The sequence below is a fragment of the Camponotus floridanus genome, unplaced genomic scaffold (genome assembly GCF_003227725.1).
Source record: "Camponotus floridanus strain SB8 unplaced genomic scaffold, Cflo_v7.5 scaffold70, whole genome shotgun sequence".
Taxonomy (NCBI): domain Eukaryota; kingdom Metazoa; phylum Arthropoda; class Insecta; order Hymenoptera; family Formicidae; genus Camponotus; species Camponotus floridanus.
This window is the reverse complement of record NW_020229839.1, coordinates 456,737-470,419: the sequence shown is the minus strand read 5'-3', so window position 1 is coordinate 470,419 and position 13,683 is coordinate 456,737. Positions and strand designations below refer to the sequence as shown.

Genomic DNA, 13,683 nt, shown 5'->3' with positions numbered 1-13,683 from the left:
GATGAGAAATTGTCCTGAATATTTTTCCGTAGCTATCATTGTCTCTGCAATAAATGAATATTTTAAAATTTATTAAGATTAAGATATTATATGAGTATTTTAGAATTTATTAAGATATTAATACAGATTAAGATATTACAAATGACAAAAATGACGGAAAAATGACAAATTGTACTCGTTACGTAATAAAGGTAACTCATAAAAAACAGAGTTAAAAAAATGGCTTTTGTCTGGCAAAATATTGGAATAAAAATAATTAGCATGTTCAACACGTTCTAATTCATTAAAATGTATAAATTTCACGTTTAATTTTTCAATGAAAATGTTTTATTAAAACAACGACACAATTTGTTTTTAAAGCCTGATGCAAAACAATATATTTACAACAAAAAAACAAAATATTTATTCTGATATTAATTCATTTTTGTTGATAATAATTAATTTTTATAGAATAAGTAAAAATTCGCGTGATACCCAATACTAACATATTTATTAGAATTTTCATGAGAGAAAAATCGTACAAATATTATCAATCATCCATCTATATTATATAGACACAGTAGCAGGATAAATAATTAATCTATTCGAAGCAACGATATACTTATGATAAGCATGAAAAGTGCTGGTAAGCTCGATAAGAGTTTTGTCAAGCGATTCTTCTATTTTCATTTATGAACCCGTCGCGTATTATACCATTTATACGACGCCATTGAAGACTTGTACCGTTTATAGGAAATTCATGAGTCACTATCGATCCTGATTTTCTCGCAGACTATGACTAATAGCGGGCGCTGTCAAACTTATTTAATGCAAACACTTTCCAGTCAGGGATGTGATAAAGTCATTCAAGAGATAGTGAACAATCCGCAGAATAATAATCTATATTATAGCTATTTTGCAAAGAATAGCATGTAGCAAACATATGAGCAACATTCTAAATCGGAAATCTAATATAAAAGAAATTTTGTCAATTAATAGATATTAATATTATTTTTAATTATTAATTTTATTATTATTATTTTACACATTTTGCAATCAGTTCCTTTCAAGATCTTTTTCTGAAACTTGCATCTCTCTTTTCTACAATATTTTATCATCAATAATAATGAGTTTTATAAACAGATCTTGTTTTCAAACAATCTTTCTTGGTTTCCCTATATAATAGTTTATTTTACTCGCCATTAATTGCGTTCATTCAGTCTTAACATTAACACATATATAAGTAGTACATAGTTTACATCTGTTTTAAAATTCATATAAAAGAATATAGTATGTAGCAAATATACGAAAAAGTCGATTACGTATAATCAAACTTGCTTTATTAAATATCAGAATTAAATGCAAAATGAAGCATAATTTGAAGCACAGGTTGAAAAATCTTTTTCAATATGTTATTATATGTTAAGCATAAAGTCTAGAATACCAAACTCGCGCGCTCATCTGTCCGCTGATCCAGCTCGAAACTACGCTCGACTTTTATAGGTTTCGAACGAGGTTCGAGAGATCGGAGTGTGATATAAAAGTCGATCGTGGCTGTTCTCCTCCTTGTTTTTCTCGGAGGCCAGCAGCGTAACATGAGCGATATTAACTTTCCTTTCGCGGCACGTCGATCCTATGTTGATAAGACGGAGGGAGAATGTAGACGAACGCACCCATCCCCGCGAGGAGTCTCGCCCTCTTGCATCTACGAGGGAAAAAAGGGAAGCGCGGCAAAAATTCGCAAAGAAAAATGTGATAACTTTCGATGCGCGCCGGTGAGATTTAAAGCGATCATTTGGGGCGGCCGTAAAGACGCTTGCGCAGGCAAGAGCTTCTCATGGAAGATTTATCTATGTCACACTGGAAATTTAAGTATCGATGGCGCCAGCTTTTCACCTTAATTGACAGCTATATTTCAAGAGTTGAAAAGAATTACATTCTACATTCGTAAATCAGAAATTCAGACCTCGCAAGCAAACAGCTGATCGCGCGAGAAAAATTGGTCAATATTTGTTTATGAAGAATTGAATAAAAGAAATAAATGTTACAAGAAATTGCACATGTGTGCATTGAAAATTTTCTCGATATTAACTTTTTTTGGAAATGTATTGTTCCAAACAATCGATTGTCCTGTATTTCATTTCATACTCCGATCGTCACCGGTTTCAAATTGGAAAGAGCTAATCTGCGCAGTTCGCCTTCCACGAAACTACGTTAATAACTCGGAAATAACGAAAGTTGAGGACGAAAGAAAGTCTCCGATAACATCGTGTCGCGCAGTCTTTGTCAATTAAACGATAATTAACTTCGTTCCCCGCGAATTCCAGTGATATCGATTCCGATTCACTTATTTTCTCATCAATGGGGAAGTCCCGCGAAAGCATCTGCTGTTACAGGATATAGTATTAGCTTGCGGACGAGGAAACCATGAAGGGGAACAAATAGGAGAATAAGATGGCGTCTAATCTAAGTTAAGAAAAAGTAAATAATCAAACCGAGTGAATGATTACCAATTTAATCAAGCGCCGTCTAATGAATTACGAATTGAAGATTGCTCATTTAATTTAGCAACTTTCAGCTTTCGTGTTCGCTAATTCAACAAAAAGGCATTCGCATCAATTTGCCGCAAAAAATAAATATCCAATATAACTTCATTTATTAACTTTTCCTTTCGTTTCAGAATCGAAATATTCATATATTTGTCAGCAATTAAATTCTAAGCACCAACGATTTGATTTTCCTTTCTTCTTTATATGTTTAAAATAATTTTATTTGTAAACTTACTTAATATATATAATTCTTTCGCGCGTGTGTGCATCGACAAAAGTTCAAGATAAAACCAGTTGTTTATCTCAGGCATAGCTTACATAGTTTATACTCTATAAAAAAATAATCCGCGTGAGAGCAGATAAAGCGTGGAGAAGCTACGTAATTTTATATTTACGTTACACAATCTTGATATTAAAAATGCCGATTTAATCTTTGCGCAACGGATGTGTAAGAATGCAAAATAAATTTTTTATTTTGCATTCTTACACATCCGTTGCGCAAAGATTCTTGTCGCTAGGTGACAAGAAAAGTATATATATATATATATATATATATATATATATATATATATATAGTAGTTGATTTATATATACATATATATAGAGAGAGGGAGAAAGATCGGCCACGTGTATTATCATTTTACTCACGTTCATGCGGATTCCTTGATATTCAGATCGGAATTACGCTAATTCATACCGCGTTACGGAATCGCCTTGCACGCGACAGCCACGCGGACAGAAAGATTCTTCGATATTCAGGACCTCACGTCGAATTTGCATTTAGATAAAATACAACGTCAATATAGGCGGGACTGTGATCGGATAGTCTGTTCAAACGAATATCTAATCTAATAAACAGCAAGCGTCTCGCTAAATAATTGAGTAAGTGCGAGACAAGGCAGAGCGTATGACCAATATATATCATAGATATTTATTCTCGTGATATGCAAAAAAAAAAAAAGATATAATAGCATCTAATTTTAAAATCCTGTATATTTCTCAATTTCAATAGTAAAAAATTTTTTTGTATACACGTTAAAAAATTTTTCTCTTTCTCCCATCTTTCGGCAATGTGCATATGTCGCATATAAAATGACATAGATTAAACTATGGATAAATAGCTACGGAGCTCGATTTAGCTCATGCGCGAGGACGAAATCGGGGTTATCGTCGCGCCAAACGACGAGACGGTTCGAGATCGAAAACAATCGAGGTTCGTTACTAGAGCGGTAACTCGATAGCCGACGCTTAATGAGCGTTTTCAGCAAAGTTCTAAAGAGGTATTTGCACAAAGCTCCACTGTTAATCGGAACCTAATTAAGTGAGGATAGAACGGCAACGAAGGAGGGTGGTGTGCAAAATAAACAAGATAAATAGCCGCCGATCCGAAAGATCTGCACGAAATCATCTTCGTACGTACACACACAAACATATATACATATATGCACTCTTTCTCTCTCTTTGTAACAGTTTATCTCCTCCATTAAATCATTGCAGAGTCGACAATCGGTCGATCTGCTCCGCAGATATAATATTCATATATTAAATATTAAAGAATTCATATTCATATATTAAATATTGAAGGAATATTATGATATTAAAAATTTGAAACAATAACATAATAAATCATGTAGAGGAATATTTTAAAATTGTTATCCCATATTTATGATTTCAATCTTAATTTATAGCAAAAAGATGTATAATTTAATAGCTATATATTTCGAGAATAAAATAATTTTATTTCAATTGTGAATATAATAAGTATATAGAAATGTACTAAAATTCTGTATATATTTAAAAATGCACGGCAATGTTAATTGAAAATCTTAAAATTATAATAATTCTACTGCCAGTTCAACGCTACTAATTTTCATACAGTATAAGAAACGAACCTTTTCTTTTAACGTGCAACGGTTTTGCGTTTCCTGAAACAGCGTGTGAAGAAGAACGGCCGGTCACGACTCGCATTATCTCGTTTCATCGCCACGACAATGAACCTGGCCCTACGAGTTTCCGGGCCCTTAAAACAGACCTTTCCAAATTAGGTGGCGAATTCTCACCCGGTCGATGCCATATCGTTTCTGTTCTCGTGCACGTGGAACGAAGTCAACGGCCTCTCTTATCACAGACAGAAATCGAGAACCAGTTGTTGCCCAAGACCACCTACGCGTCTCACGCTTCTCTCGCTTCGCATGATCCTTTATGATCACCTCGATCAATGTGACGGTTCCATCCGCGCGCAAGATATAACTTTAGAAATACCTTTCATACAAGAGTAACGAATGATTATTCCCAAAAATCTTTGGTCCTTTACGCTGATATTAATTTCAGAGATACTCTTTAATATCAAGACGCTATTTCGAATCATTTTTTTTATTTATTTTTCGTAGCAAGTTAAACAATTATCACATCTTAACTTTATTATTTTCTGTAACTTGAGGGATAATAAAAGAAAGTTTGATGTGAAAAGAAGCACGGCGAACAAATAAAATCTTTAAGTAGGATTCGTCTGCAACTTGAGTTAAAGCAGAATCATCTTTAGCTATTTCTATCTTTGATCGAATGTTAATGACGCCTGACACGCGTGATGTTAGAATCAAATATATGAAATATTGTTTCGACCCTCAATCATCCCTAAAATCGCGCCCATTTCGCTGTCTAAGGGAGAATGGAAGAGAGAAGATATTGAAAGTCAGAGAGCGATGCTCGATTCTCTTGTATCGTCAGGTGACTCAGCAGTCCCGGCACGCTCTTTCGCGAAATCATGAACGAATGTACGAAGCGGAGAAAGAAATACGCTTATCATGTCCCAACGGGGCGAGAATATGGGAAAAATAAAATCCGTGCGGACGCGCGGAGTTTCTTCTAACCGTACATGACTGGCAGTGCGCGTCAAGTATAAAACCGGATTGACATTTACGTCAATTTAGTCCGACTCCGAAAGTGCGCATAACTGAGGAGAACGTAAAGCGTTATGATGTACAGTCGGCGTATATACCTGCGGTTTGCCAGAAGTATCGGCACTTTAACCATAATATCCGCAATCTGTATTCGACGTATCTAACTTTTCTGTGACATATTTCTATTTCGCGTCCTAGTTAAACGTAAATATCACAGTAAGAGCTGAGAGAAAAGGATAATTTTTTGCATAATAAAGTAAGATTTTTAATCGAAATTTCTCATCGACTATATATCGATTTCACATATTTTACGAAGACGCTTCATAACAAAATTTTGTTAAAAAATAATATAATATATTAGTACAGCAAACACGAAGCAATTTCTCTAACAATAACAGTATAATAAACTACAAAACGCACTCTGCATATACATTATTACTTTTAAACGAGTTTTTTAATGTGTCTACAAAACATGTACATTCAATATGTCACATGAGATTTTTATTAAAATTCTATTCTCTCGTTGAAACAAAATACTCCCAAAATATTCTTCTTTCCTCTTATAACATCCTCGTTAAATTATTAAAAACGAAATAAGAACGTACGCGCTATCTCTTTCCATTGAATTTAAAATGGACGTTGAACAAAAGCGTAAATATAGCTCGGTCCGTCATTCTCCCTATACGGAGAAAGCATCGCTATTCCGACAGATGATGTCGCGTTATTGCTGACCAGAGGCGGGGTGTCGCGATGGCGCGGAATTCCAGCTGGGCGCCGTGGCGTCGCGTTTTTATCGTAACCCCCGCATGGCGCGATACCGAATTGGGCGCGATGAGGGGATGAGGGGGTAGTAATCGCGTTGCGTGTGCGACAAACGGGCGACGTAGCGTGCCGTGATTTGTGAGCGGGTGAAGCGTTACACCGCGATTCCCGCGTCGTTCCGTGATGCATCGCTGCGGCACGCGTCTGATGACACAGCTAACGGGGGCGGGAGGGGGCGAGAGGGGGCGAGAGCGTGTGCGCGTACAGTCGGGTGCACGTGCGCGATCATATCCCGGGGCCGTACATGCCGGGATCACGGCTAAAATCTAATGCCTCATTCGTGATTCGCGATATCGTTGCTGAAAATCGACAGCTACCGTCTCCATGTTATGCGCCATATAATGTTCCATCTGTCCACCGTCATCTCGTTTAGCAATGTCTTCTTCTCCCCCTTTCCCCCCTTTTCTCTCTATGCATTGAGAGAGAAAAATAATTGTAATTATCATAAATTATAATTATTTTTGGTAACAATTATATTTAAGATTATTATTACTACGTGTAAGATTATTATTATCAACATTATAGTAGTAATAATTATGAAAATAGGAATCTCATTTTGGACTTTGTATTATTGCATTGTATGGAATCCACTTATTCCTTCGTTCTATGTTCGATATTAGATAATTAAGAAATGTTAAGGTAGTTAAAAATTTATTTCCATCCTCCACAGTGCTATTTGAAGTTTATTAGACGCAAGTTACTATTGTACTTTGCTTATAAATAATGAGCATAAACAACAGCATCTTGTGGCGTTTATTATACTGTATTTCGCGATCGCGAGATAAATTTCCAAGTCACTCATTATAGCGAGATTTCGTTCTACTTTACGTTGTAACTTATTAGCGCGTGCACAAGCAAGCCGCTGAATCTATGACACATTTTATTTATGTACACTATCATAATACGTAGACTTTGTTAGCGAAGCTGCAACACAAAGCAAGTTACTGATCAGACCCGCGGGGTCACGACGATATATAATATCGCCAAGACTCGTAAAGCACTGGTGGAGAACAAGCTTTCTTTCACTATTGCAACGTGATCAGCACGAAACTACCACTATATACGAAGTGAAATTCACGCTTGTTCCGTCCATGTATCAGAACCGGTGCACATGGTCTCACGGCGACTAGATTCGATGCATCCTTCTCCCTTCCGGCTTCCTCCTGACGTGTGCCCCTGTGACACACGAGCGCACCTGTTTCGTGAGAACCTGTCGCAATGGAATGCGCTGATTCAATTCGAGACTGGTATGCAACGTTCGCTGAAGATGAGGACATTGAAATGGAAAAGGGAATTCGCACGTCGATTCGTGCTCACTCGATAGTTAATTCCTGCATAGTAGAATCTCGGAATCGATCAACGAGTATCAAATCGAACTAGGGCTGATTGTGAGCCTAAACCAAGTTGCGTCGAAAAATTGATCGAATCTGTTATTATAGATTTTATGACGTCGACGTAATTATAGTCTATTTTTAAAACAGATCTCTGCATGCATAAGGTTCAAAGAAATCCGCGATAAAATAATATTTATAGTAAATGGTAAAATTAGAACAAAAGTGACAGTATTTAAATACAGTACAATATTAGAAAATATAATCGCCCTGGAGTGTATATTTTTATATTAATTCTATATACCATTCAGATTTCTTTTATATTTACCGACTTATACAGAGATTACCGCAATATACGGATGTTTTTGAAAAAGAGATATTAATAGAATAATAATGATGTCATAATCTTTCTGCTTCGGTAAAGGAGTTTTTCGCGCGTAACCGCGCGCGCCTGGATAAACAGGAAGCCGCTTATGTTCCCGAGTGCATTGTAAACCGCAAGCTACTACGATATATACGGTGGACGTTGCTTCGATAGCGACTCCCGATTCGATTTCTTTAACAACGACTGGCGGGAGGGAAAAGAGAGAAAAGTTAAGAATCGGTCGATGTGATTATCCGTATCAAGCATGCAGGACACTGCAAGAAAACACAATATTGCTCCGCAGCATACGACATACACGGTGTCCTAAAAGCGCCAACGCATACCTTAATATCAGATTTTTAGCACAAATGAAGGAAAAGTAATGAAATATCGATAAAGTTAGGAACAATTAAAATTTCAAGAATATCGAGGTTATTTAAAATCCAAAATTATGTAATAAAATCACATGTTTAATCTTAAATATACTTTGCTCTAACGAAATTTTAATATAATTAAACTAATTAATTAAGATATTTATAACTTTAATTTAATGACTTTTCACAAGATAACAAAATTCCCTCTCGAAATTTTGGGAGAAAAATTTGGTTATCCTACAAAGTCAATGTTTCGGAACACCTTATAGCTTAATAGATAACGCGATCTCGCGAATGCCAAGACATATTTTCCCCCTCATAATGCCTTTAGATCCTTTTTTCTGAGACCCATGTACCATTGCTTCTTCCTTATTTCGCTCTCTTCCAGTATAATTTCCTCACCGCGTTAGAGCTAATAACATAAAGCACTCTGTGCTTTTCGTACAGACGCTGATGCACATCTCTGGCTAACAGCGGGCAAGATCTCGGAGATATTGCGAACTCGATTATACGCGCGGGATGTTTCAGGAACGAAATAATAGCCGCGCTGTATTATAAATAACGTCGCTAAAGTACGCTTGCATCTACGTATTGTACGTTGCCAGAGATATAGCGAGGAAAAAAATATATTTCAGCGTATAATCTCGATGATTTCTGCACAGAGTCGCACCAAACGCAAGACATTTATTTCAGAAATAGCCTATATATGAGAGAGAAAGAGAGAGGGGCTTCCTTTTTACACGAACATAGACTCATACTAAGATTGAAAACTCAAAAATATCTTTGTCTATCGAAACAAGTTATTTGAAACAAAAATACGTGAATTGTTCACGTATCGCTTGATATATACCGTCTGCGCTACCTACGCAAAATCGTTATCCATGAAGCCTACATTCCGTATCGATTCGTGGACAGTGTCACGGAAAATGCCAGCATACCGATGCCCGAATGCGACGACTTCGATGGCGGAGGCGGAATGGAAGGGTCTGTCGTCCGACGTGTGGGATGTTCAAACTATGACGGAGAAATTGCGAAGAGAGGCAATTGAGCGAATGACCCGCAGACATTTGAACTTAAATTAAATTATCGCTGATTATCGTGCGAAAAAAAAGTTAAGGTCCTGTTATAAATTATGAGCGAAAAAAATATAAATCTTGGAGCACAATTTATTAATTCACGATTTAAAATCGATATTTTAGAGCGAAAGAGAGAGAGAGAGTATACATTAAAAATGTATGACGCGAAGAATGATGTATTTACACAAGTTTCGCGAAGTGAAAAAGTCTCTATTTTTATTTGCACTTAACTTAAAAAGAAACAAGGAAACTGGCGCGTCGACGATGAGACTTTGATAAGAATTGAACAAAAGTGGACGATGGAAAAAGAGAGAGAGAAAAGCCGACTAGAGAGACTGGCTTACTAACGCGATCTAGCATTAAACGTCAGTGGAATGGAACAGCCTCGCAATGCCGTCCGGAATCTCCATTTTCCATACTGTTTCATTCACGGCGCGTTCTAATTATTCCCGGAGGCTGGGGCCCGGGTGCGGTTTAAACCGTACTCACGCATGCACGCGCGATGCGCGTACGATGAGATAAGGTCGGCGAACGGGCGCAAACGGCAAATTTCACGGCAAAATTTATGACGTGTCGCGGCCGTGTAATTATCGTCAGATACGGCCGTTAACGCTTTATGAACCACCGAAAGAGGCCAATACCGTCACCGCGAATATCGGTGCGGCTACGCGCGAACGAGAGGCACGATCGGAAACGGAAGCGGGGGAAGCGCATCGCGCTCGGAGACGTATTGCATTCGCGCCCGCCCGATGGCACCGGCGATATTAATCGCGATAATAAAACGCACCATCGACGTAACGATTGCTGTGATTACGCTGTATCCCGCGTGATCCGGGGACTCTGTTACCCGCAATTATCCTAGATTTCTAAAAGTGATAACCGCGCGAACTCTCAATCGTTTTGGCTGTAACAATTATTCTCTCTTTCTCTCTCTCTCGAATATTCACTCTCGAGTGCGTTAAATCACGTTACCGGTTTTAAACGCGATATTCACGAGTATTCTCCAGCAGGCGAGACGCGAGACGCATCTACCTCGCGTCAAATTTTCGTTACACGTTCGGCCGATTTATCACGCGAGATTGCGCATTCCGTCAGGGCGATAGCATTCCCGGAAACGGATAATGCAAAGATCGAGCTAGACCGGACTTACGTCCGCCGGAACTATTTGAAAACTACTCCGAACTGTCGGCTCAACTGAAAGTATGTGGCGGCGGGGATTGTGCCCGGGGAAACCAGTACATTATTCATGGGGGTAAGCATTACGAATCTCCGTCCGGGAATAAGGTAAGGACGTCCGTGCAGCGTGAGCGGTGTTATAAGATTAACGGAAAACTTATTGCGCTCAGCGCAATAAGAATATATATATATATATATATATATATATATATATATATATATATATATATAAATCTGCGAGAAACCTGCGAATTTCACACCATCTCTAACTCGCTCACCATCCGCGTGCTTTCTCCGTCGACATAATCATTATACGTATGATAGGAACAATGGTTGCGTGACACGACGCGTGTACGGAACGGGAAGCGCGAAATTATATCGTCCGTACAATGTTAGATGAAGGGACATTATTTAATTAAAAACTCCATATCCTCCGCATATCCATGATTTCTCAGGAACAGAAATCTGAAGGGGTGAGAAGAGATGGAGATTCCATTAAATAGGCGCAATTTTTTTAAAGATTCCTCACTCTCGAATTTCCTTAATACATCGTCGATCGTGACATCTCGCGTTTGGAGGGAGGAAGAAAAAAAGAAATGGAGCTGCAGCACTTATTAAAGTGAGGAGTTTTCAAACGTAAAGTACACTTGAACAAATATCTTGCGAAGGCGAAACGAGGTAAAGCGATATATCGCCGGGCGATATTACCCTGTATTTGTATTTGCTTTGCCATTTCCCGCGGCGCAATGTGTTCTGCTCGGGCGAGCCGTAACGCGAACGTATCGATGCGCAATTTCGCATCTGTCTACCTGCAGTTACTATCGGAAGTAGTCGTGTAATCTACGGTACCTCGGTGTATACTTCGCAAAATGTAGACCGGGAAAAATGTCGGCCGCATACATATAGCGACGTTACAACTTTCCGTGGGACTGTCGCGTCGCGCGCGAGAGCGAGACATATACATATTCACCACTGCGAGAATTGTCGCGATCACGGTCGTTACGTTACATACGTTACGTATGTGTGTGCGTGTGTGTGTATATATATATATATATATATATAAAATATATGTATGTATATATATATATAAAATGTATGTATATGCTGCCGCGAATGAGACGCGTCGTGTAAAACAATCGATAGGATCTCTCTTGACGTTTACCGTAATGCGTTTACACGCTGACAATCACAATTATTGAGCGTTTAATGTGACGCGAGATAATGAAAGCGTTAATATATTAATACATCAAAATATGTCATAAATATAATCGGCGATATAATTGAGGTAAACTAATTGATAGCGATGCCAGGATGCGACGATGTATTGTACATGTGATAGATCATGGACGGTCCTAGAGTGACATTAAGTTTGCAAAAACGTGATGAAAATATCTGCTGCGAAGTTTAAGACATCTTAACAATCTCGTGTTTCGAAACTTAATCAATAAACATGCAATGCGGGCTTACAGCTTTCCACGATTGTAGTTTTGTGTGAAAGTAAAGCGGGCACGCAAATTAGATCTCGACAATGTTCTAGGGGCATTGTAGTTGTACGAAAAACCCCATAAAGAAAGGCTTGCGTTTTCATGTAAACAAAGAGAAGGAAACCACTCGAAATGAAATGTTTTCCTCTGTTACCGGAATTTCCCTTTGAATGTAGCGTTTAGATCGACGTTACGTAAAAAGAGACGAAGAGAAGATTTGCGGAAGAAAAGAGAGAAAGAGAGAAGAAATAAAACAACGTATGCAACGAAGAAAATATAAACGGTAACTAAAGAGGCCGAGAGAAGAGAATGAGATAGGCAGGATCGAGTAAAAGAACGGGCGAAAGAAGCGAACAAAGAGAAAGGAGATAAAGAGAGAGGGAAATCAGTAACCCTCGGATCAGGTAACTCTGGATTGCCCATTTCCAGTTTACTGCTAATTCATTCAAATTGTATTTGTTCCCAAATATACATTCTATTCTCCGAGTTACCTCGTTCTATTCGTTCCCCTATATGTGTATGTCTGTGTGTGTATGTGTACACACACACACACACACACACACACACACACACACACACACACACACACACACACACACACACACACACACACACACACACACATGTATACATATACAAGGTGTCTTGGATTTCAGTTTCTTTCATATAAGAAATAGATTTTGTAAACATAAATACTATATGTGAATTGTTTCTAAATAATAAGTAGAGTTTTATGAAATAAGTTTCAAACAAAAAAATGTTTGATTGGTTTTGAAACAAATCTCTTTTAATACGATATTTTAATTCGAGAAAAAGTTTGTGAAAATATGCATAAATATAATTGAAGCTAAATATAGAGGCATCTAATGTATATAATTAAATATAAAAATAATTCTAAATTAATCAATTTACTTTTTAAGTATAAATTTTATGATTAAATAATTATTATTAATAATGACTCATTGACGTGATTATATTCGCTGATCCAAAACATTTCAATTTTTAATTCGAAAATATATTTTTATTTATGCGCACTAATAATAACGTTTTTATTAACCTGTCCTTTAAACAAAAAAAAAAAAAAAAAAAAAAGAATTGTAGGAATATAGGAAAAACTTGAATATAATATATTACAATAAATACTTAAAAATTGATTTGCTTGAAACGCCTATAAATAAACAGCTCTGTTTTTATTACATAAAGAAATTTGAACATTTGCAAGAAATCCCGACATTTTGTGTAATGCTAAAATAACAATTGTCTTGTAAACATTACTTTAAAATCTAAATAAAAATATTATATGAATAAATAAAGTTATAAAGTTATTAAATGCAATTTTTACATATCAAGTCTTTCTGCATACAAGACAATTGTCATGTAATTCTCATAAATTTGTATAACAAATCAACCTTTGGTATTCTCAAAAATGTCCAAGCGATGAAATATCCTTGAACTACTTCAATTATTAAGCAGCAGATAAGGTGACATCTAATTAAATTTTACAAAGTCGCCTCTTCTTAAAATGTCACGAAATTCATGAATGAAAGAAACCGTGGGAAAGACTCAGAACACCTTATGTGTACGAGTATGCGCGCTAGAATAGCAACGTGTGTAGCATATTATGCGAT

The 13,683-nt window shown here is 37.1% G+C and overlaps 1 protein-coding gene across 13 annotated transcripts in view; it reads right to left on the bottom strand.

Annotated features, from left to right (window-relative positions):
• The window catches only part of LOC105257276 (probable nuclear hormone receptor HR38), a 359,016-nt gene that overhangs the window by 176,196 nt on the left and 169,137 nt on the right, over positions 1 to 13,683 (bottom strand). The gene's annotated exons all lie outside the window — the stretch shown is intronic.